Below are 22,196 nucleotides of genomic sequence, written 5' to 3' on the forward strand. Positions count from 1 at the left end.
TGGTTATTGTGAGTTTTCGAAGAGAAATACCTTATTATTATTATGTCTAGTCACGATGGTCGAAATATGTATCTACCAGGGCTCGAACCTGGGACCTTCCGCGTGTTAGGCGGACGTGATAACAACTACACCATAGATACTTGGTTATTGTGAGTTTTCGAAGAGATCTACCTTATTATTATGTCTAATCACGATGGTCTAAACATGTATCTACCAGGGCTCGAACCTGGGACCTTCCGCGTGTTAGGCGGACGTGGTAGCCACTACACCATAGATACGTGTTAATATAAAGTTTTCGAAGAGATCTAGCTTATAACTATGTCTAATCACGTTGGTCAAAACATGTATCTATCAGGGCTCGAACCTGACACCTTCCGCGTGTTAGGCGGACGTGATAACCACTACATCATATATACTTGGTTATTATGAGTTTTCGAAGAGATCTACCTTATTATTATGTCTAATCACGATGGTCAAAACATGTATCTACCAGGGCTCGAACCTGGGACCTTCCGCTTGTTAGGCGGACGTGATAACCACCACACCATAGATACGCGTTAATATGAAGTTTTCGAAGAGATTTAGCTTAATACTATGTCTAATCACGATGGTCAAAACATGTATCTATCAGGGCGCGAACCTGACACCTTCCGCGTGTTAGGCGGACGTGATAACCACTACACCATAGATACTTGGCTATTGTGAGTTTTCGAAGAGATCTACCTTATTATTATGTCTAATCACGATGGTCAAAACATGTCCCTTCCAGCGCTCAAACCTGGGACCTTCCGCGTGTTAGGCAGACGTGATAACCACTACACCATAGATACGTGTTAATATAAGGTTTTCGAAGAGATCCAGCTTATTACTATGTCTAATCACGATGGTCCAAACATGTATCTATCAGGGCTCGAACCTGACACCTTTCGCGTGTTAGGCGGACGTGATAACCACTACACCATAAATACTTGGCTATTGGGAGTTTTCGAAGAGATCTACCTTATTATTATGTCTAATCACGATGGTCAAAACATATCCCTACCAGCGCTCGAACCTGGGACCTTCCGCGTGTTAGGCGGACGTGATAACCACTACACCATAGATATGTGTTAATATAAGGTTTTCGAAGATATCCAGCTTATTACTATGTCTAATCACGTTGGTCAAAACATGTATCTATCAGGGCTCGAACCTGACACCTTCCGCGTGATAGGCGGACGTGATAACCACTACATCATATATACTTGGTTATTTTGAGTTTTCGAAGAGATCTACCTTATTATTATGTCTAATCACGATGGTCAAAACATGTCCCTACCAGGCCTCGAACCTGGGACCTTCCGCGTATTAGGCAGACGTGATAACCACTACACCATAGATACGTGTTAATATAAGGTTTTCGAAGAGATCCAGCTTATTACTATGTCTAATCACGATGAACCAAACATGTATCTATCAGGGGTCGAACCTGGGACCTTCCGCGAGTAAAGCGGACGTGATAACCACTACACCATAGCTACTTGGTTATTGTGAGTTTTCGAAGAGAAATACCTTATTATTATTATGTCTAGTCACGATGGTCGAAATATGTATCTACCAGGGCTCGAACCTGGGACCTTCCGCGTGTTAGGCGGACGTGATAACAACTACACCATAGATACTTGGTTATTGTGAGTTTTCGAAGAGATCTACCTTATAATTATGTCTAATCACGATGGTCTAAACATGTATCTACCAGGGCTCGAACCTGGGACCTTCCGCGTGTTAGGCGGACGTGTTAACCACTACACTGTAGACACGTGTTAAAATAAAGTTTTCGAAGAGATCTAGCTTATAACTATGTCTAATCACGATGGTCAAAACACTTATCTATCAGGGCTCGAACCTGAGACCTTCCGCGTGTAAAGCGAACGTGATAACCACTACACCATAGATACTTGGCTATTGGGAGTTTTAGAAGAGATCTACCTTATTATTATGTCTAATCACGATGGTCAAAACATATCCCTACCAGCGCTCAAACCTGGGACCTTCCGCGTGTAAAGCAGACGTGATAACCACTACACCATAGATACTTGGTTATTGTGAGTTTTCGAAGAGATCTACCCTATTATTATGTCTAATCACGATGGTCAAAACATGTCCCATCCAGCGCTCAAACCTGGGACCTTCCGCGTGTTAGGCAGACGTGATAACCACTACACCATAGATACGTGTTAATATAAGGTTTTCGAAGAGATCCAGCTTATTACTATGTCTAATCACGATGGTCCAAACATGTATCTACCAGGGCTCGAACCTGGGACCTTCCGCGTGTTAGGCGGACGTGATAACCACCACACCATAGATACTTGGTTATTCTGAGTTTTCGAAGAGATCTACCTTATTATTATGTCTAATCACGATGGTCAAAACATGTCCCTACCAGCGCTCAAACCTGGAACCTTCCGCGTGTTAGGCAGACGTGATAACCACCACACCATAGATACGTGTTAATATAAAGTTTTCGAAGAGATTCAGCTTATTACTATGTCTAATCACGACGGTCAAAACATGTATCTATCAGAGCTCGAACCTGACACCTTCCAAGTGTTAGGCGGACGTGATAACCACTACACCATAGATACTTGGTTATTGTGAGTTTTCGAAGATATCTACCTTATTATTATGTCTAATCACGATGGTCAAAACATGTATCTACCAGGGCTCGAGACTGGGACCTTCCGCGTGTTAGGCGGACGTGATAACCACCACACCATAGATACTTGATTATTGTGAGTTTTCGAAGAGATCTACCTTATTATTATGTCTATTCACGATGGTCAAAACATGTCCCTACCAGGGCTCGAACCTGGGACCTTCCGCGAGTTAGGCGGACGTGGTAGCCACTACACCATAGATACGTGTTAATATAAAGTTTTCGAAGAGATCTAGCTTATAAATATGTCTAATCACGATGGTCCAAACATATCCCTACCAGGGCTCGAACCTGGGACCTTCCGCGTGTTATGCGGACGTGATAACCTCTACAGCATTGGTACTTGGCTATTGTGAGTTTTCGAAGAGATCTACCTTATTATTATGTCTAATCACGATGGTCAAAACATATCCCTACCAGCGCTCAAACCTGGGACCTTCCGCGTGTTAGGCAGACGTGATAACCACTACACCATAGATACGTGTTAATATAAGGTTTTCGAAGAGATCCAGCTTATTACTATGTCTAATTACGATGGTCCAAACATGTATCTATCAGGGCTGGAACCTGGGACCTTCCGCGTGTAAAGCGGACGTGATAACCACTACACCATAGATACTTGGTTATTGTGAGTTTTCGAAGAGAAATACCTTATTATTACTATGTCTAATCACGATGGTCAAAAAACATGTATCTACCAGGGCTCGAACCTGGGACCTTCCGCGTGTTAGGCGGACGTGATAATCACTACACCATAGATACTTGATTATTGTAGGTTTTCGAAGAGATCTAGCTTATAACTATGTCTAATCACGTTGGTCAAAACATGTATCTATCAGGGCTCGAACCTGACACCTTCCGCGTGTTAGGCGGACGTGATAACCACTACATCATATATACTTGGTTATTATGAGTTTTCGAAGAGATCTACCTTATTATTATGTCTAATCACGATGGTCCAAACATGTATCTATCAGGGCTCGAACCTGGGACCTTCCGCGTGTAAAGCGGATGTGATAACCACTACACCATAGATACTTGGTTATTGTGAGTTTTCGAAGAGAAATACCTTATTATTATTATGTCTAATCACGATGGTCGAAATATGTATCTACCAGGGCTCGAACCTGGGACCTTCCGCGTGTTAGGCGGACGTGGTAGCCACTACACCATAGATACGTGTTAATATAAAGTTTTCGAAGAGATCTAGCTTATAACTATGTCTAATCACGTTGGTCAAAACATGTATCTATCAGGGCTCGAACCTGACACCTTCCGCGTGTTAGGCGGACGTGATAACCACTACATCATATATACTTGGTTATTATGAGTTTTCGAAGAGATCTACCTTATTATTATGTCTAATCACGATGGTCCAAACATGTATCTATCAGGGCTCGAACCTGGGACCTTCCGCGTGTAAAGCGGATGTGAAAACCACTACACCATAGATACTTGGTTATTGTGAGTTTTCGAAGAGAAATACCTTATTATTATTATGTCTAATCACGATGGTCGAAATATGTATCTACCAGGGCTCGAACCTGGGACCTTCCGCGTGTTAGGCGGACGTGGTAGCCACTACACCATAGATACGTGTTAATATAAAGTTTTCGAAGAGATCTAGCTTATAACTATGTCTAATCACGTTGGTCAAAACATGTATCTATCAGGGCTCGAACCTGACACCTTCCGTGTGTTAAGCGGACGTGATAACCACTACATCTTATATTCTTGGTTATTATGAGTTTTCGAAGAGATCTACCTTATTATTATGTCTAATCACGATGGTCAAAACATGTTCCTACCAGCGCTCAAACCTGGGACCTTCCGCGTGTAAAGCGGACGTGATAACCACTACACCATAGATACTTGGTTATTGTGAGTTTACGAAGAGAAATACCTTATTATTATTATGTCTAAAAACGATGGTCGAAATATGTATCTACCAGGGCTCGAACCTGGGACCTTCCGCGTGTTAGGCGGACGTGATAACCACTACACCATAGATACTTGGTTATTGTGAGTTTTCGAAGAGAAATACCTTATTATTACTATGTCTAATCACGATGGTCAAAAAACATGTATCTACCAGGGCTCGAACCTGCGACCTTCCGCGTGTTAGGCGGACGTGATAATCACTACACCATAGATACTTGATTATTGTAGGTTTTCGAAGAGATCTAGCTTATAACTATGTCTAATCACGTTGGTCAAAACATGTATCTATCAGGGCTCGAACCTGACACCTTCCGCGTGTTAGGCGGACGTGATAACCACTACATCATATATACTTGGTTATTATGAGTTTTCGAAGAGATCTACCCTATTATTATGTCTAATCACGATGGTCCAAACATGTCCCTACCAGGGCTCGAACCTGGGACCTTCCGCGTGTTAGGCGGACGTGGTAGCCACTACACCATAGATACGTGTTAATATAAAGTTTTCGAAGAGATCTAGCGTATAACTATGTCTAATCACGTTGGTCAAAACATGTATCTATCAGGGCTCGAACCTGACACCTTCCGCGTGTTAGGCGGACGTGATAACCACTACATCATATATACTTGGTTATTATGAGTTTTCGAAGAGATCTACCTTATTATTATGTCTAATCACGATGGTCAAAACATATCCCTACCAGCGCTCAAACCTGGGACCTTCCGCGTGTTAGGCAGACGTGATAACCACTACACCATAGATACGTGTTAATATAAGGTTTTCGAAGAGATCCAGCTTATTACTATGTCTAATTACGATGGTCCAAACATGTATCTATCAGGGCTGGAACCTGGGACCTTCCGCGTGTAAAGCGGACGTGATAACCACTACACCATAGATACTTGGTTATTGTGAGTTTTCGAAGAGAAATACCTTATTATTACTATGTCTAATCACGATGGTCAAAAAACATGTATCTACCAGGGCTCGAACCTGCGACCTTCCGCGTGTTAGGCGGACGTGATAATCACTACACCATAGATACTTGATTATTGTAGGTTTTCGAAGAGATCTAGCTTATAACTATGTCTAATCACGTTGGTCAAAACATGTCCCATCCAGCGCTCAAACCTGGGACCTTCCGCGTGTTAGGCAGACGTGATAACCACTACACCATAGATACGTGTTAATATAAGGTTTTCGAAGAGATCCAGCTTATTACTATGTCTAATCACGATGGTCCAAACATGTATCTACCAGGGCTCGAACCTGGGACCTTCCGCGTGTTAGGCGGACGTGATAACCACCACACCATAGATACTTGGTTATTCTGAGTTTTCGAAGAGATCTACCTTATTATTATGTCTAATCACGATGGTCAAAACATGTCCCTACCAGCGCTCAAACCTGGAACCTTCCGCGTGTTAGGCAGACGTGATAACCACCACACCATAGATACGTGTTAATATAAAGTTTTCGAAGAGATTCAGCTTATTACTATGTCTAATCACGACGGTCAAAACATGTATCTATCAGAGCTCGAACCTGACACCTTCCAAGTGTTAGGCGGACGTGATAACCACTACACCATAGATACTTGGTTATTGTGAGTTTTCGAAGATATCTACCTTATTATTATGTCTAATCACGATGGTCAAAACATGTATCTACCAGGGCTCGAGACTGGGACCTTCCGCGTGTTAGGCGGACGTGATAACCACCACACCATAGATACTTGATTATTGTGAGTTTTCGAAGAGATCTACCTTATTATTATGTCTATTCACGATGGTCAAAACATGTCCCTACCAGGGCTCGAACCTGGGACCTTCCGCGAGTTAGGCGGACGTGGTAGCCACTACACCATAGATACGTGTTAATATAAAGTTTTCGAAGAGATCTAGCTTATAAATATGTCTAATCACGATGGTCCAAACATATCCCTACCAGGGCTCGAACCTGGGACCTTCCGCGTGTTATGCGGACGTGATAACCTCTACAGCATTGGTACTTGGCTATTGTGAGTTTTCGAAGAGATCTACCTTATTATTATGTCTAATCACGATGGTCAAAACATATCCCTACCAGCGCTCAAACCTGGGACCTTCCGCGTGTTAGGCAGACGTGATAACCACTACACCATAGATACGTGTTAATATAAGGTTTTCGAAGAGATCCAGCTTATTACTATGTCTAATTACGATGGTCCAAACATGTATCTATCAGGGCTGGAACCTGGGACCTTCCGCGTGTAAAGCGGACGTGATAACCACTACACCATAGATACTTGGTTATTGTGAGTTTTCGAAGAGAAATACCTTATTATTACTATGTCTAATCACGATGGTCAAAAAACATGTATCTACCAGGGCTCGAACCTGGGACCTTCCGCGTGTTAGGCGGACGTGATAATCACTACACCATAGATACTTGATTATTGTAGGTTTTCGAAGAGATCTAGCTTATAACTATGTCTAATCACGTTGGTCAAAACATGTATCTATCAGGGCTCGAACCTGACACCTTCCGCGTGTTAGGCGGACGTGATAACCACTACATCATATATACTTGGTTATTATGAGTTTTCGAAGAGATCTACCTTATTATTATGTCTAATCACGATGGTCCAAACATGTATCTATCAGGGCTCGAACCTGGGACCTTCCGCGTGTAAAGCGGATGTGATAACCACTACACCATAGATACTTGGTTATTGTGAGTTTTCGAAGAGAAATACCTTATTATTATTATGTCTAATCACGATGGTCGAAATATGTATCTACCAGGGCTCGAACCTGGGACCTTCCGCGTGTTAGGCGGACGTGGTAGCCACTACACCATAGATACGTGTTAATATAAAGTTTTCGAAGAGATCTAGCTTATAACTATGTCTAATCACGTTGGTCAAAACATGTATCTATCAGGGCTCGAACCTGACACCTTCCGCGTGTTAGGCGGACGTGATAACCACTACATCATATATACTTGGTTATTATGAGTTTTCGAAGAGATCTACCTTATTATTATGTCTAATCACGATGGTCCAAACATGTATCTATCAGGGCTCGAACCTGGGACCTTCCGCGTGTAAAGCGGATGTGAAAACCACTACACCATAGATACTTGGTTATTGTGAGTTTTCGAAGAGAAATACCTTATTATTATTATGTCTAATCACGATGGTCGAAATATGTATCTACCAGGGCTCGAACCTGGGACCTTCCGCGTGTTAGGCGGACGTGGTAGCCACTACACCATAGATACGTGTTAATATAAAGTTTTCGAAGAGATCTAGCTTATAACTATGTCTAATCACGTTGGTCAAAACATGTATCTATCAGGGCTCGAACCTGACACCTTCCGTGTGTTAAGCGGACGTGATAACCACTACATCTTATATTCTTGGTTATTATGAGTTTTCGAAGAGATCTACCTTATTATTATGTCTAATCACGATGGTCAAAACATGTTCCTACCAGCGCTCAAACCTGGGACCTTCCGCGTGTAAAGCGGACGTGATAACCACTACACCATAGATACTTGGTTATTGTGAGTTTACGAAGAGAAATACCTTATTATTATTATGTCTAAAAACGATGGTCGAAATATGTATCTACCAGGGCTCGAACCTGGGACCTTCCGCGTGTTAGGCGGACGTGATAACCACTACACCATAGATACTTGGTTATTGTGAGTTTTCGAAGAGAAATACCTTATTATTACTATGTCTAATCACGATGGTCAAAAAACATGTATCTACCAGGGCTCGAACCTGCGACCTTCCGCGTGTTAGGCGGACGTGATAATCACTACACCATAGATACTTGATTATTGTAGGTTTTCGAAGAGATCTAGCTTATAACTATGTCTAATCACGTTGGTCAAAACATGTATCTATCAGGGCTCGAACCTGACACCTTCCGCGTGTTAGGCGGACGTGATAACCACTACATCATATATACTTGGTTATTATGAGTTTTCGAAGAGATCTACCCTATTATTATGTCTAATCACGATGGTCCAAACATGTCCCTACCAGGGCTCGAACCTGGGACCTTCCGCGTGTTAGGCGGACGTGGTAGCCACTACACCATAGATACGTGTTAATATAAAGTTTTCGAAGAGATCTAGCGTATAACTATGTCTAATCACGTTGGTCAAAACATGTATCTATCAGGGCTCGAACCTGACACCTTCCGCGTGTTAGGCGGACGTGATAACCACTACATCATATATACTTGGTTATTATGAGTTTTCGAAGAGATCTACCTTATTATTATGTCTAATCACGATGGTCAAAACATATCCCTACCAGCGCTCAAACCTGGGACCTTCCGCGTGTTAGGCAGACGTGATAACCACTACACCATAGATACGTGTTAATATAAGGTTTTCGAAGAGATCCAGCTTATTACTATGTCTAATTACGATGGTCCAAACATGTATCTATCAGGGCTGGAACCTGGGACCATCCGCGTGTAAAGCGGACGTGATAACCACTACTCCATAGATACTTGGTTATTGTGAGTTTTCGAAGAGAAATACCTTATTATTACTATGTCTAATCACGATGGTCAAAAAACATGTATCTACCAGGGCTCGAACCTGCGACCTTCCGCGTGTTAGGCGGACGTGATAATCACTACACCATAGATACTTGATTATTGTAGGTTTTCGAAGAGATCTAGCTTATAACTATGTCTAATCACGTTGGTCAAAACATGTATCTATCAGGGCTCGAACCTGACACCTTCCGCGTGTTAGGCGGACGTGATAACCACTACATCATATATACTTGGTTATTATGAGTTTTCGAAGAGATCTAACTTATTATTATGTCTAATCACGATGGTCCAAACATGTATCTATCAGGGCTCGAACCTGGGACCTTCCGCGTGTAAAGCGGATGTGATAACCACTACACCATAGATACTTGGTTATTGTGAGTTTTCGAAGAGAAATACCTTATTATTATTATGTCTAATCACGATGGTCGAAATATGTATCTACCAGGGCTCGAACCTGGGACCTTCCGCGTGTTAGGCGGACGTGGTAGCCACTACACCATAGATACGTGTTAATATAAAGTTTTCGAAGAGATCTAGCTTATAACTATGTCTAATCACGTTGGTCAAAACATGTATCTATCAGGGCTCGAACCTGACACCTTCCGCGTGTTAGGCGGACGTGATAACCACTACATCATATATACTTGGTTATTATGAGTTTTCGAAGAGATCTACCTTATTATTATGTCTAATCACGATGGTCCAAACATGTATCTATCAGGGCTCGAACCTGGGACCTTCCGCGTGTAAAGCGGATGTGAAAACCACTACACCATAGATACTTGGTTATTGTGAGTTTTCGAAGAGAAATACCTTATTATTATTATGTCTAATCACGATGGTCGAAATATGTATCTACCAGGGCTCGAACCTGGGACCTTCCGCGTGTTAGGCGGACGTGGTAGCCACTACACCATAGATACGTGTTAATATAAAGTTTTCGAAGAGATCTAGCTTATAACTATGTCTAATCACGTTGGTCAAAACATGTATCTATCAGGGCTCGAACCTGACACCTTCCGTGTGTTAAGCGGACGTGATAACCACTACATCTTATATTCTTGGTTATTATGAGTTTTCGAAGAGATCTACCTTATTATTATGTCTAATCACGATGGTCAAAACATGTTCCTACCAGCGCTCAAACCTGGGACCTTCCGCGTGTAAAGCGGACGTGATAACCACTACACCATAGATACTTGGTTATTGTGAGTTTTCGAAGAGAAATACCTTATTATTATTATGTCTAAAAACGATGGTCGAAATATGTATCTACCAGGGCTCGAACCTGGGACCTTCCGCGTGTTAGGCGGACGTGATAACCACTACACCATAGATACTTGGTTATTGTGAGTTTTCGAAGAGATCTACCCTATTATTATGTCTAATCACGATGGTCCAAACATGTCCCTACCAGGGCTCGAACCTGGGACCTTCCGCGTGTTAGGCGGACGTGGTAGCCACTACACCATAGATACGTGTTAATATAAAGTTTTCGAAGAGATCTAGCTTATAACTATGTCTAATCACGTTGGTCAAAACATGTATCTATCAGGGCTCGAACCTGACACCTTCCGCGTGTTAGGCGGACGTGATAACCACTACATCATATATACTTGGTTATTATGAGTTTTCGAAGAGATCTACCTTATTATTATGTCTAATCACGATGGTCAAAACATGTATCTACCAGGGCTCGAACCTGGGACCTTCCGCGTGTTAGTCGGACGTGATAACCACCACACCATAGATACGTGTTAATATAAGGTTTTCGAAGAGATCTAGCTTATTTCTATGTCTAATCACGATGGTCCAAACATGTATCTATCAGGGCTCGAACCTGACACCTTTCGCGTGTTAAGCGGACGTGATAACCACTACACCATATATACTTGGCTATTGGGAGTTTTCGAAGAGATCTACCTTATTATTATGTCTAATCACGATGGTCAAAACATGTCCCTACCAGCGCTCAAACCTGGGACCTTCCGCGTGTTAGGCAGACGTGGTAACCCTACACCATAGATACGTGTTAATATAAAGTTTTCTAAGAGATCCAGCTTATAACCATGTCTAATCACGATGGTCAAAACATATATCTATCAGGGCTCGAACCTGGGACCTTCCGCGTGTTAGGCGGACGTGATAACCACTACACCATAGATACTTGGCTATTGTGAGTTTTCGAAGAGATCTACTTTATTATTATGTCTAATCACGATGGTTAAAACAAGTATCTATCAGGGCTCGAACCTGACACCTTCCGCGTGTTAGGCGGACGTGATAACCACTACACCATAGATACTTGGCTATTGTGAGTTTTCGAAGAGATCTACCTTATTATTATGTCTAATCACGATGGTCAAAACATGTCCCTTCCAGCGCTCAAACCTGGGACCTTCCGCGTGTTAGGCAGACAAGATAACCACTACACCATAGATACGTGTTAATATAAGGTTTTCGAAGAGATCCAGCTTATTACTATGTCTAATCACGATGGTCCAAACATGTATCTATCAGGGCTCGAACCTGGGACCTTCCGCGTGTTAAGCGGACGTGATAACCACTACACCATATATACTTGGCTATTGGGAGTTTTCGAAGAGATCTACCTTATTATTATGTCTAATCACGATGGTCAAAACATATCCCTACCAGCGCTCAAACCTGGGACCTTCAGCGTGTTAGGCAGACGTGATAACCGCTACACCATAGATACGTGTTAATATAAAGTTTTCTAAGAGATCCAGCTTATAACTATGTATAATCACGATGGTCAAAACATGTATCTATCAGGGCTCGAACCTGGGACCTTCCGCGTATTAGGCGGACGTGCTAACCACTGCACCATAGATACGTGTTAATTTAAGTTTTCGAAGAGATCTAGCTTATTACTATGTCTAATCACGATGGTCCAAACATGTATCTATCAGGGCTCGAACCTGGGACCTTCCGCGTGTTAGGCGGACGTGATAACCACTACACCATATATACTTGGCTATTGGGAGTTTTCGAAGAGATCTACCTTATTATTATGTCTAATAACGATGGTCAAAACATATCCCTACCAGCGCTCAAACCTGGGACCTTCAGCGTGTTAGGCAGACGTGACAACCACTACACCATAGATACGTGTTAATATAAAGTTTTCTAAGAGATCCAGCTTATAACCATGTCTAATCACGATGGTCAAAACATATATCTATCAGGGCTCGAACCTGGGACCTTCCGCGTGTTAGGCGGACGTGATAACCACTACACCATAGATACTTGGCTATTGTGAGTTTTCGAAGAGATCTACTTTATTATTATGTCTAATCACGATGGTTAAAACAAGTATCTATCAGGGCTCGAACCTGACACCTTCCGCGTGTTAGGCGGACGTGATAACCACTACACCATAGATACTTGGCTATTGTGAGTTTTCGAAGAGATCTACCTTATTATTATGTCTAATCACGATGGTCAAAACATGTCCCTTCCAGCGCTCAAACCTGGGACCTTCCGCGTGTTAGGCAGACAAGATAACCACTACACCATAGATACGTGTTAATATAAGGTTTTCGAAGAGATCCAGCTTATTACTATGTCTAATCACGATGGTCCAAACATGTATCTATCAGGGCTCGAACCTGGGACCTTCCGCGTGTTAAGCGGACGTGATAACCACTACACCATATATACTTGGCTATTGGGAGTTTTCGAAGAGATCTACCTTATTATTATGTCTAATCACGATGGTCAAAACATATCCCTACCAGCGCTCAAACCTGGGACCTTCAGCGTGTTAGGCAGACGTGATAACCGCTACACCATAGATACGTGTTAATATAAAGTTTTCTAAGAGATCCAGCTTATAACTATGTATAATCACGATGGTCAAAACATGTATCTATCAGGGCTCGAACCTGGGACCTTCCGCGTATTAGGCGGACGTGCTAACCACTGCACCATAGATACGTGTTAATTTAAGTTTTCGAAGAGATCTAGCTTATTACTATGTCTAATCACGATGGTCCAAACATGTATCTATCAGGGCTCGAACCTGGGACCTTCCGCGTGTTAGGCGGACGTGATAACCACTACACCATATATACTTGGCTATTGGGAGTTTTCGAAGAGATCTACCTTATTATTATGTCTAATAACGATGGTCAAAACATATCCCTACCAGCGCTCAAACCTGGGACCTTCAGCGTGTTAGGCAGACGTGACAACCACTACACCATAGATACGTGTTAATATAAAGTTTTCTAAGAGATCCAGCTTATAACTATGTATAATCACGATGGTCAAAACATGTATCCATCAGGGCTCGAACCTGGGACCTTCCGCGTATTAGGCGGACGTGCTAACCACTGCACCATAGATACGTGTTAATTTAAGTTTTCGAAGAGATCTAGCTTATTACTATGTCTAATCACGATGGTCATAACATGTATCTATCAGGGCTCGAACCTGACACTTTCCGCGTGTTGGGCGGACGTGATAACCACTACACCATAGATACTTGGTTATTGTGAGTTTTCGAAGAGATCTACCCTATTATTATGTCTAATCACGATGGTCCAAACATGTCCCTACCAGGGCTCGAACCTGGGACCTTCCGCGTGTTAGGCGGACGTGGTAGCCACTACACCATAGATACGTGTTAATATAAAGTTTTCGAAGAGATCTAGCTTATAACTATGTCTAATCACGTTGGTCAAAACATGTATCTATCAGGGCTCGAACCTGACACCTTCCGCATGTTAGGCGGACGTGATAACCACTACATCATATATACTTGGTTATTATGAGTTTTCGAAGAGATCTACCTTATTATTATGTCTAATCACGATGGTCAAAACATGTATCTACCAGGGCTCGAACCTGGGACCTTCCGCGTGTTAGGCGGACGTGATAACCACCACACCATAGATACGTGTTAATATAAAGTTTTCGAAGAGATCCAGCTTATTACTATGTCTAATCACGATGGTCAAAACATGTTTCTGTCAGGGCTCGAACCTGACACCTTCCGCGTGTTAGGCGGATGTGATAACCACTACACCATAGATAATTGGCTATTGTAAGTTTTCGAAGAGATCTACCTTATTATTATGTCTAATCACGATGGTCAAAACTTGTCCCTACCAGCGCTCAAACCTGGGACCTTCCGCGTGTTAGGCAGACATGGTAACCACTACACCATAGATACGTGTTAATACAAAGTTTTCTAAGAGATCCAGCTTATAACCATGTCTAATCACGATGGTCAAAACATGTATCTATCAGGGCTCGAACCTGGGACCTTCCGCGTGTAAGGCGGACGTGATAACCACTACACCATAGATACGTGTTAATTTAAGTTTTCGAAGAGATCTAGCTTATTACTATGTCTAATCACGATGGTCCAAACATGTATCTATCAGGGCTCGAACCTGACACCTTCCGCGTGTTGGGCGGACGTGATAACCACTACACCATAGATACTTGGCTATTGTGAGTTTTCGAAGATATCTACCTTATTATTATGTCAAATCACGATGGTTAAAACATGTCCCTACCAGCGCTCAAACCTGGGACCTTCCGCGTGTTAGGCAGACGTAATAACCACTACACCATAGAAACGTGTTAATATAAGGTTTTCGAAGAGATCCAGCTTATTACTATGTCTAATCACGATGGTCCAAACATGTCCCTACCAGGGCTCGAACCTGACACTTTCCGCGTGTTGGGCGGACGTGATAACCACTACACCATAGATACTTGGTTATTGTGAGTTTTCGAAGAGATCTACCCTATTATTATGTCTAATCACGATGGTCCAAACATGTCCCTACCAGGGCTCGAACCTGGGACCTTCCGCGTGTTAGGCGGACGTGGTAGCCACTACACCATAGATACGTGTTAATATAAAGTTTTCGAAGAGATCTAGCTTATAACTATGTCTAATCACGTTGGTCAAAACATGTATCTATCAGGGCTCGAACCTGACACCTTCCGCATGTTAGGCGGACGTGATAACCACTACATCATATATACTTGGTTATTATGAGTTTTCGAAGAGATCTACCTTATTATTATGTCTAATCACGATGGTCAAAACATGTATCTACCAGGGCTCGAACCTGGGACCTTCCGCGTGTTAGGCGGACGTGGTAGCCACTACACCATAGATACGTGTTAATATAAAGTTTTCGAAAAGATCTAGCTTATAACTATGTCTAATCAGGTTGGTCAAAACATGTATTTATCAGGGCTCGAACCTGACACCTTCCGCGTGTTAGGCGGACGTGATAACCACTACATCATATATACTTGGTTATTATGAGTTTTCGAAGAGATTTACCTTATTATTATGTCTAATCACGATGGTCAAAACATGTATCTACCAGGGCTCGAACCTGGGACCTTCCGCGTGTTAGGCGGACATGATAACCACCACACCATAGATACGTGTTAATATAAAGTTTTCGAAGAGATCCAGCTTATTACTATGTCTAATCACGATGGTCAAAACATGTATCTATCAGGGCTCGAACCTGACACCTTCCGCGTGTTGGGCGGACGTGATAACCACTACACCATAGATACGTGTTAATTTAAGTTTTCGAAGAGATCTAGCTTATTACTATGTCTAATCATGATGGTCATAACATGTATCTATCAGGGCTCGAACCTGACACCTTCCGCGTGTTGGGCGGACGTGATAACCACTACACCATAGATACGTGTTAATATAAGGTTTTCGAAGAGATCCAGCTTATAACTATGTCTAATCACGATGGTCAAAACATGTATCTATCAGGGCTCGAACCTGGGACCTTCCGCGTGTTAGGCGGACGTGGTAGCCACTACACCATAGATACGTGATAATATAAAGTTTTCGAAGAGATCTAGCTTATAACTATGTCTAATCACGTTGGTCAAAACATGTATCTATCAGGGCTCGAACCTGACACCTTCCGCGTGTTAAGCGGACGTGATAACCACTACATCATATATACTTGGTTATTATGAGTTTTCGAAGAGATCTACCTTATTATTATGTCTAATCACGATGGTCAAAACATGTATCTACCAGGGCTCGAACCTGGGACCTTCCGCGTGTTAGGCGGACGTGATAACCACCACACCATAGATACGAGTTAATATAAAGTTTTCGAAGAGATTTAGCTTAATACTATGTCTAATCACGATGGTCAAAACATGTATCTATCAGGGCTCGAACCTGACACCTTCCGCGTGTTAGGCGGACGTGATAACCACTACACCATAGATACTTGGCTACTGTGAGTTTTCGAAGAGATCTACCTTATTATTATGTCTAATCACGATGGTCAAAACATGTCCCTTCCAGCGCTCAAACCTGGGACCTTCCGCGTGTTAGGCAGACGTGATAACCACTACACCATAGATACGTGTTAATATAAGGTTTTCGAAGAGATCCAGCTTATTACTATGTCTAATCACGATGGTCCAAACATGTATCTATCAGGGCTCGAACCTGACACCTTTCGCGTGTTAGGCGGACGTGATAACCACTACACCATAAATACTTGGCTATTGGGAGTTTTCGAAGAGATCTACCTTATTATTATGTCTAATCACGATGGTCAAAACATATCCCTACCAGCGCTCGAACCTGGGACCTTCCGCGTGTTAGGCGGACGTGATAACCACTACACCATAGATATGTGTTAATATAAGGTTTTCGAAGATATCCAGCTTATTACTATGTCTAATCACGTTGGTCAAAACATGTATCTATCAGGGCTCGAACCTGACACCTTCCGCGTGTTAGGCGGACGTGATAACCACTACATCATATATACTTGGTTATTTTGAGTTTTCGAAGAGATCTACCTTATTATTATGTCTAATCACGATGGTCAAAACATATCCCTACCAGGGCTCGAACCTGGGACCTTCCGCGTATTAGGCAGACGTGATAACCACTACACCATAGATACGTGTTAATATAAGGTTTTCGAAGAGATCCAGCTTATTACTATGTCTAATCACGATGAACCAAACATGTATCTATCAGGGGTCGAACCTGGGACCTTCCGCGAGTAAAGCGGACGTGATAACCACTACACCATAGATACTTGGTTATTGTGAGTTTTCGAAGAGAAATACCTTATTATTATTATGTCTAATCACGATGGTCGAAATATGTATCTACCAGGGCTCGAACCTGGGACCTTCCGCGTGTTAGGCGGACGTGATAACAACTACACCATAGATACTTGGTTATTGTGAGTTTTCGAAGAGATCTACCTTATTATTATGTCTAATCACGATGGTCTAAACATGTATCTACCAGGGCTCGAACCTGGGACCTTCCGCGTGTTAGGCGGACGTGTTAACCACTACACTGTACACACGTGTTAAAATAAAGTTTTCGAAGAGATCTAGCTTATAACTATGTCTAATCACGATGGTCAAAACACTTATCTATCAGGGCTCGAACCTGAGACCTTCCGCGTGTAAAGCGAACGTGATAACCACTACACCATAGATACTTGGCTATTGGGAGTTTTAGAAGAGATCTACCTTAATATTATGTCTAATCACGATGGTCAAAACATGTCCCTACCAGCGCTCAAACCTGGGACCTTCCGCGTGTAAAGCAGACGTGATAACCACTACACCATAGATACTTGGTTATTGTGAGTTTTCGAAGAGATCTACCCTATTATTATGTCTAATCACGATGGTCAAAACATGTCCCTTCCAGCGCTCAAACCTGGGACCTTCCGCGTGTTAGGCAGACGTGATAACCACTACACCATAGATACGTGTTAATATAAGGTTTTCGAAGAGATCCAGCTTATTACTATGTCTAATCACGATGGTCCAAACATGTATCTACCAGGGCTCGAACCTGGGACCTTCCGCGTGTTAGGCGGACGTGATAACCACCACACCATAGATACTTGGTTATTCTGAGTTTTCGAAGAGATCTACCTTATTATTATGTCTAATCACGATGGTCAAAACATGTCCCTACCAGCGCTCAAACCTGGAACCTTCCGCGTGTTAGGCAGACGTGATAACCACCACACCATAGATACGTGTTAATATAAAGTTTTCGAAGAGATTCAGCTTATTACTATGTCTAATCACGACGGTCAAAACATGTATCTATCAGAGCTCGAACCTGACACCTTCCAAGTGTTAGGCGGACGTGATAACCACTACACCATAGATACTTGGTTATTGTGAGTTTTCGAAGATATCTACCTTATTATTATGTCTAATCACGATGGTCAAAACATGTATCTACCAGGGCTCGAGACTGGGACCTTCCGCGTGTTAGGCGGACGTGATAACCACCACACCATAGATACTTGATTATTGTGAGTTTTCAAAGAGATCTACCTTATTATTATGTCTATTCACGATGGTCAAAACATGTCCCTACCAGGGCTCGAACCTGGGACCTTCCGCGAGTTAGTCGGACGTGGTAGCCACTACACCATAGATACGTGTTAATATAAAGTTTTCGAAGAGATCTAGCTTATAACTATGTCTAATCACGATGGTCCAAACATATCCCTACCAGGGCTCGAACCTGGGACCTTCCGCGTGTTATGCGGACGTGATAACCACTACAGCATAGATACTTGGTTATTGTGAGTTTTCGAAGAGAAATACCTTATTATTACTATGTCTAATCACGATGGTCAAAAAACATGTATCTACCAGGGCTCGAACCTGGGACCTTCCGCGTGTTGGGCGGACGTGATAATCACTACACCATAGATACTTGATTATTGTTGGTTTTCGAAGAGATCTACCTTATTATTATGTCTAATCACGATGGTCCAAACATGTCCCTACCAGGGCTCGAACCTGGACCTTCCGCGTGTTAGGCGGACGTGATAATCACTACACCATAGATACTTGATTATTGTAGGTTTTCGAAGAGATCTAGCTTATAACTATGTCTAATCACGTTGGTCAAAACATGTATCTATCAGGGCTCGAACCTGACACCTTCCGCGTGTTAGGCGGACGTGATAACCACTACATCATATATACTTGGTTATTATGAGTTTTCGAAGAGATCTACCTTATTATTATGTCTAATCACGATGGTCCAAACATGTATCTATCAGGGCTCGAACCTGGGACCTTCCGCGTGTAAAGCGGATGTGAAAACCACTACACCATAGATACTTGGTTATTGTGAGTTTTCGAAGAGAAATACCTTATTATTATTATGTCTAATCACGATGGTCGAAATATGTATCTACCAGGGCTCGAACCTGGGACCTTCCGCGTGTTAGGCGGACGTGGTAGCCACTACACCATAGATACGTGTTAATATAAAGTTTTCGAAGAGATCTAGCTTATAACTATGTCTAATCACGTTGGTCAAAACATGTATCTATCAGGGCTCGAACCTGACACCTTCCGCGTGTTAGGCGGACGTGATAACCACTACATCATATATACTTGGTTATTATGAGTTTTCGAAGAGATCTACCTTATTATTATGTCTAATCACGATGGTCCAAACATGTATCTATCAGGGCTCGAACCTGGGACCTTCCGCGTGTAAAGCGGATGTGAAAACCACTACACCATAGATACTTGGTTATTGTGAGTTTTCGAAGAGAAATACCTTATTATTATTATGTCTAAAAACGATGGTCGAAATATGTATCTACCAGGGCTCGAACCTGGGACCTTCCGCGTGTTAGGCGGACGTGGTAGCCACTACACCATAGATACGTGTTAATATAAAGTTTTCGAAGAGATCTAGCTTATAACTATGTCTAATCACGTTGGTCAAAACATGTATCTATCAGGGCTCGAACCTGACACCTTCCGTGTGTTAAGCGGACGTGATAACCACTACATCTTATATTCTTGGTTATTATGAGTTTTCGAAGAGATCTACCTTATTATTATGTCTAATCACGATGGTCAAAACATGTTCCTACCAGCGCTCAAACCTGGGACCTTCCGCGTGTAAAGCGGACGTGATAACCACTACACCATAGATACTTGGTTATTGTGAGTTTTCGAAGAGAAATACCTTATTATTATTATGTCTAAAAACGATGGTCGAAATATGTATCTATCAGGGCTCTAACCTGACACCTTCCGCGTGTTGGGCGGACGTGATAACCACTACACCATAGATACTTGATTATTGTGAGTTTTCGAAGAGATCTACCTTATTATTATGTCTAATCACGATGGTCTAAACATGTATCTACCAGGGCTCGAACCTGGGACCTTCCGCGTGCTAGGCGGACGTGATAACCACTACACTGTAGATACGTGTCAAAATAAAGTTTTCGAAGAGTTCTACCTTATTATAATGTCTAATCACGATGGTCAAAACATGTCCCTACCAGGGCTCGAACCTGGGACCTTCCGCGTGTTAGGCGGACGTGGTATCCACTACACCATAGATACGTGTTAATTTAAAGTTTTCGAAGAGATCTAGCTTATTACTATGTCTAATCACGATGGTCAAAACAGGTATCTACCAGGGCTCGAACCTGGGACCTTCCGCGTGCTAGGCGGACGTGATAACCACCACACCATAGATACGTGTTAATATGAAGTTTTCGAAGAGATCCAGCTTATTACTATGTCTTATCACGATGGTCCAAACATGTATCTACCAGGGCTCGAACCTGGGACCTTCCGCGTGTTAGGCGGACGTGATAACCACTACACCATATACACTTGGCTATTGGGTGTTTTCGAAGAGATCTACCTTATTATTATGTCTAATCACGATGGTCAAAACATATCCCTACCAGCGCTCAAACCTGGGACCTTCCGCGAGTTAGGCGGACGTGGTAGCCACTACACCATAGATACGTGTTAATATAAAGTTTTCGAAGAGATCTAGCTTATAACTATGTCTAATCACGTTGGTCAAAACATGTATCTATCAGGGCTCGAACCTGACACCTTCCGCGTGTTAGGCGGACGTGATAACCACTACACCATAGATACGTGTTAATTTAAGTTTTCGAAGAGATCTAGCTTATTACTATGTCTAATCACGATGGTCATAACATGTATCTATCAGGGCTCGAACCTGACACCTTCCGCGTGTTGGGCGGACGTGATAACCACTACACCATAGATACTTGTTTATTGTGAGTTTTCGAAGAGATCTACCCTATTATTATGTCTAATCACGATGGTCGAAATATTTATCTACCGGGGCTCGAACCTGGGACCTTCCGCGTGTTAGGCGGACGTCATAACCACTACACCATAGATACTAGGTTATTGTGAGTTTTCGAAGAGATCTACCCTATTATTATGTCTAATCACGATGGTCAAAACATGTCCCTACCAGGGCTCGAACCTGGGACCTTCCGCGAGTTAGGCGGACGTGGTAGCCACTACACCATAGATACGGGTTAATATAAAGTTTTCGAAGAGATCTAGCTTATAACTATGTCTAATCACGATGGTCAAAACATGTATCTATCAGGGCTCTAACCTGACACCTTCCGCGTGTTGGGCGGACGTGATAACCACTACACCATAGATACTTGGTTATTGTGAGTTTTCGAAGAGATCTACCCTATTATTATGTCTAATCACGATGGTCGAAATATGTATCTACCGGGGCTCGAACCTGGGACCTTCCGCGTGTTAGGCGGACGTGATAACCACTACACCATAGATACTTGGTTATTGTGAGTTTTCGAAGAGATCTACCTTATTATTATGTCTAATCACGATGGTCAAAACATGTCCCTACCAGCGCTCAAACCTGGGACCTTCCGCGTGTTAGGCATACGTGATAACCACCACACCATAGATACGTGTTAATATAAAGTTTTGAAAGAGATTCAGCTTATTACTATGTCTAATCACGATGGTCAAAACATGTATCTATCAGGGCTCGAACCTGGGACCTTCCGCGTGTTAAGCGGACGTGATAACCACTACATCTTATATTCTTGGTTATTATGAGTTTTCGAAGAGATCTACCTTATTATTATGTC

General features: G+C 42.5%; 30 non-coding genes across 30 annotated transcripts; all 30 read right to left on the reverse strand.

Moving 5' to 3' along the window:
- Window positions 1-67: 67 nt before the first annotated feature.
- On the reverse strand, window positions 68-140 carry TRNAV-AAC (transfer RNA valine (anticodon AAC)). Its single transcript has one exon. It is a non-coding gene; the product is annotated as a tRNA-Val (tRNA).
- Window positions 141-481: 341 nt separating this feature from the next.
- TRNAV-AAC (transfer RNA valine (anticodon AAC)) lies at window positions 482-554 on the reverse strand. The gene has a single exon. It is a non-coding gene; the product is annotated as a tRNA-Val (tRNA).
- Window positions 555-1,309: 755 nt separating this feature from the next.
- On the reverse strand, window positions 1,310-1,382 carry TRNAI-AAU (transfer RNA isoleucine (anticodon AAU)). Its single transcript has one exon. It is a non-coding gene; the product is annotated as a tRNA-Ile (tRNA).
- A 206-nt stretch (window positions 1,383-1,588) lies between these two features.
- On the reverse strand, window positions 1,589-1,661 carry TRNAV-AAC (transfer RNA valine (anticodon AAC)). Its single transcript has one exon. It is a non-coding gene; the product is annotated as a tRNA-Val (tRNA).
- A 617-nt stretch (window positions 1,662-2,278) lies between these two features.
- On the reverse strand, window positions 2,279-2,351 carry TRNAV-AAC (transfer RNA valine (anticodon AAC)). The gene has a single exon. It is a non-coding gene; the product is annotated as a tRNA-Val (tRNA).
- Window positions 2,352-3,387: 1,036 nt separating this feature from the next.
- Window positions 3,388-3,460, reverse strand: TRNAV-AAC (transfer RNA valine (anticodon AAC)). The gene has a single exon. It is a non-coding gene; the product is annotated as a tRNA-Val (tRNA).
- Window positions 3,461-3,663: 203 nt separating this feature from the next.
- Window positions 3,664-3,736, reverse strand: TRNAV-UAC (transfer RNA valine (anticodon UAC)). Its single transcript has one exon. It is a non-coding gene; the product is annotated as a tRNA-Val (tRNA).
- Window positions 3,737-4,638: 902 nt separating this feature from the next.
- On the reverse strand, window positions 4,639-4,711 carry TRNAV-AAC (transfer RNA valine (anticodon AAC)). Its single transcript has one exon. It is a non-coding gene; the product is annotated as a tRNA-Val (tRNA).
- Window positions 4,712-5,890: 1,179 nt separating this feature from the next.
- Window positions 5,891-5,963, reverse strand: TRNAV-AAC (transfer RNA valine (anticodon AAC)). Its single transcript has one exon. It is a non-coding gene; the product is annotated as a tRNA-Val (tRNA).
- A 1,036-nt stretch (window positions 5,964-6,999) lies between these two features.
- TRNAV-AAC (transfer RNA valine (anticodon AAC)) lies at window positions 7,000-7,072 on the reverse strand. Its single transcript has one exon. It is a non-coding gene; the product is annotated as a tRNA-Val (tRNA).
- A 203-nt stretch (window positions 7,073-7,275) lies between these two features.
- Window positions 7,276-7,348, reverse strand: TRNAV-UAC (transfer RNA valine (anticodon UAC)). The gene has a single exon. It is a non-coding gene; the product is annotated as a tRNA-Val (tRNA).
- Window positions 7,349-8,250: 902 nt separating this feature from the next.
- TRNAV-AAC (transfer RNA valine (anticodon AAC)) lies at window positions 8,251-8,323 on the reverse strand. Its single transcript has one exon. It is a non-coding gene; the product is annotated as a tRNA-Val (tRNA).
- Window positions 8,324-9,502: 1,179 nt separating this feature from the next.
- On the reverse strand, window positions 9,503-9,575 carry TRNAV-UAC (transfer RNA valine (anticodon UAC)). Its single transcript has one exon. It is a non-coding gene; the product is annotated as a tRNA-Val (tRNA).
- A 902-nt stretch (window positions 9,576-10,477) lies between these two features.
- On the reverse strand, window positions 10,478-10,550 carry TRNAV-AAC (transfer RNA valine (anticodon AAC)). The gene has a single exon. It is a non-coding gene; the product is annotated as a tRNA-Val (tRNA).
- Window positions 10,551-11,994: 1,444 nt separating this feature from the next.
- TRNAI-AAU (transfer RNA isoleucine (anticodon AAU)) lies at window positions 11,995-12,067 on the reverse strand. The gene has a single exon. It is a non-coding gene; the product is annotated as a tRNA-Ile (tRNA).
- Window positions 12,068-13,097: 1,030 nt separating this feature from the next.
- On the reverse strand, window positions 13,098-13,170 carry TRNAI-AAU (transfer RNA isoleucine (anticodon AAU)). The gene has a single exon. It is a non-coding gene; the product is annotated as a tRNA-Ile (tRNA).
- Window positions 13,171-13,510: 340 nt separating this feature from the next.
- Window positions 13,511-13,583, reverse strand: TRNAI-AAU (transfer RNA isoleucine (anticodon AAU)). The gene has a single exon. It is a non-coding gene; the product is annotated as a tRNA-Ile (tRNA).
- A 478-nt stretch (window positions 13,584-14,061) lies between these two features.
- Window positions 14,062-14,134, reverse strand: TRNAV-AAC (transfer RNA valine (anticodon AAC)). Its single transcript has one exon. It is a non-coding gene; the product is annotated as a tRNA-Val (tRNA).
- Window positions 14,135-14,475: 341 nt separating this feature from the next.
- On the reverse strand, window positions 14,476-14,548 carry TRNAV-UAC (transfer RNA valine (anticodon UAC)). The gene has a single exon. It is a non-coding gene; the product is annotated as a tRNA-Val (tRNA).
- A 1,030-nt stretch (window positions 14,549-15,578) lies between these two features.
- Window positions 15,579-15,651, reverse strand: TRNAV-AAC (transfer RNA valine (anticodon AAC)). Its single transcript has one exon. It is a non-coding gene; the product is annotated as a tRNA-Val (tRNA).
- Window positions 15,652-16,267: 616 nt separating this feature from the next.
- Window positions 16,268-16,340, reverse strand: TRNAV-AAC (transfer RNA valine (anticodon AAC)). The gene has a single exon. It is a non-coding gene; the product is annotated as a tRNA-Val (tRNA).
- A 65-nt stretch (window positions 16,341-16,405) lies between these two features.
- TRNAV-AAC (transfer RNA valine (anticodon AAC)) lies at window positions 16,406-16,478 on the reverse strand. The gene has a single exon. It is a non-coding gene; the product is annotated as a tRNA-Val (tRNA).
- A 617-nt stretch (window positions 16,479-17,095) lies between these two features.
- TRNAI-AAU (transfer RNA isoleucine (anticodon AAU)) lies at window positions 17,096-17,168 on the reverse strand. Its single transcript has one exon. It is a non-coding gene; the product is annotated as a tRNA-Ile (tRNA).
- Window positions 17,169-17,374: 206 nt separating this feature from the next.
- Window positions 17,375-17,447, reverse strand: TRNAV-AAC (transfer RNA valine (anticodon AAC)). The gene has a single exon. It is a non-coding gene; the product is annotated as a tRNA-Val (tRNA).
- Window positions 17,448-18,064: 617 nt separating this feature from the next.
- Window positions 18,065-18,137, reverse strand: TRNAV-AAC (transfer RNA valine (anticodon AAC)). The gene has a single exon. It is a non-coding gene; the product is annotated as a tRNA-Val (tRNA).
- A 2,286-nt stretch (window positions 18,138-20,423) lies between these two features.
- Window positions 20,424-20,496, reverse strand: TRNAA-AGC (transfer RNA alanine (anticodon AGC)). Its single transcript has one exon. It is a non-coding gene; the product is annotated as a tRNA-Ala (tRNA).
- A 203-nt stretch (window positions 20,497-20,699) lies between these two features.
- Window positions 20,700-20,772, reverse strand: TRNAA-AGC (transfer RNA alanine (anticodon AGC)). Its single transcript has one exon. It is a non-coding gene; the product is annotated as a tRNA-Ala (tRNA).
- A 65-nt stretch (window positions 20,773-20,837) lies between these two features.
- TRNAV-AAC (transfer RNA valine (anticodon AAC)) lies at window positions 20,838-20,910 on the reverse strand. Its single transcript has one exon. It is a non-coding gene; the product is annotated as a tRNA-Val (tRNA).
- A 203-nt stretch (window positions 20,911-21,113) lies between these two features.
- Window positions 21,114-21,186, reverse strand: TRNAV-AAC (transfer RNA valine (anticodon AAC)). The gene has a single exon. It is a non-coding gene; the product is annotated as a tRNA-Val (tRNA).
- A 616-nt stretch (window positions 21,187-21,802) lies between these two features.
- TRNAV-AAC (transfer RNA valine (anticodon AAC)) lies at window positions 21,803-21,875 on the reverse strand. The gene has a single exon. It is a non-coding gene; the product is annotated as a tRNA-Val (tRNA).
- Between the last annotated feature and the right edge of the window lie 321 nt (window positions 21,876-22,196).

Source organism: Phalangium opilio, unplaced genomic scaffold, assembly GCF_054372755.1.
Source record: "Phalangium opilio isolate 3A_F unplaced genomic scaffold, DU_Popi_V2 ptg000046l_1, whole genome shotgun sequence".
Taxonomy (NCBI): Eukaryota; Metazoa; Arthropoda; class Arachnida; order Opiliones; family Phalangiidae; genus Phalangium; species Phalangium opilio.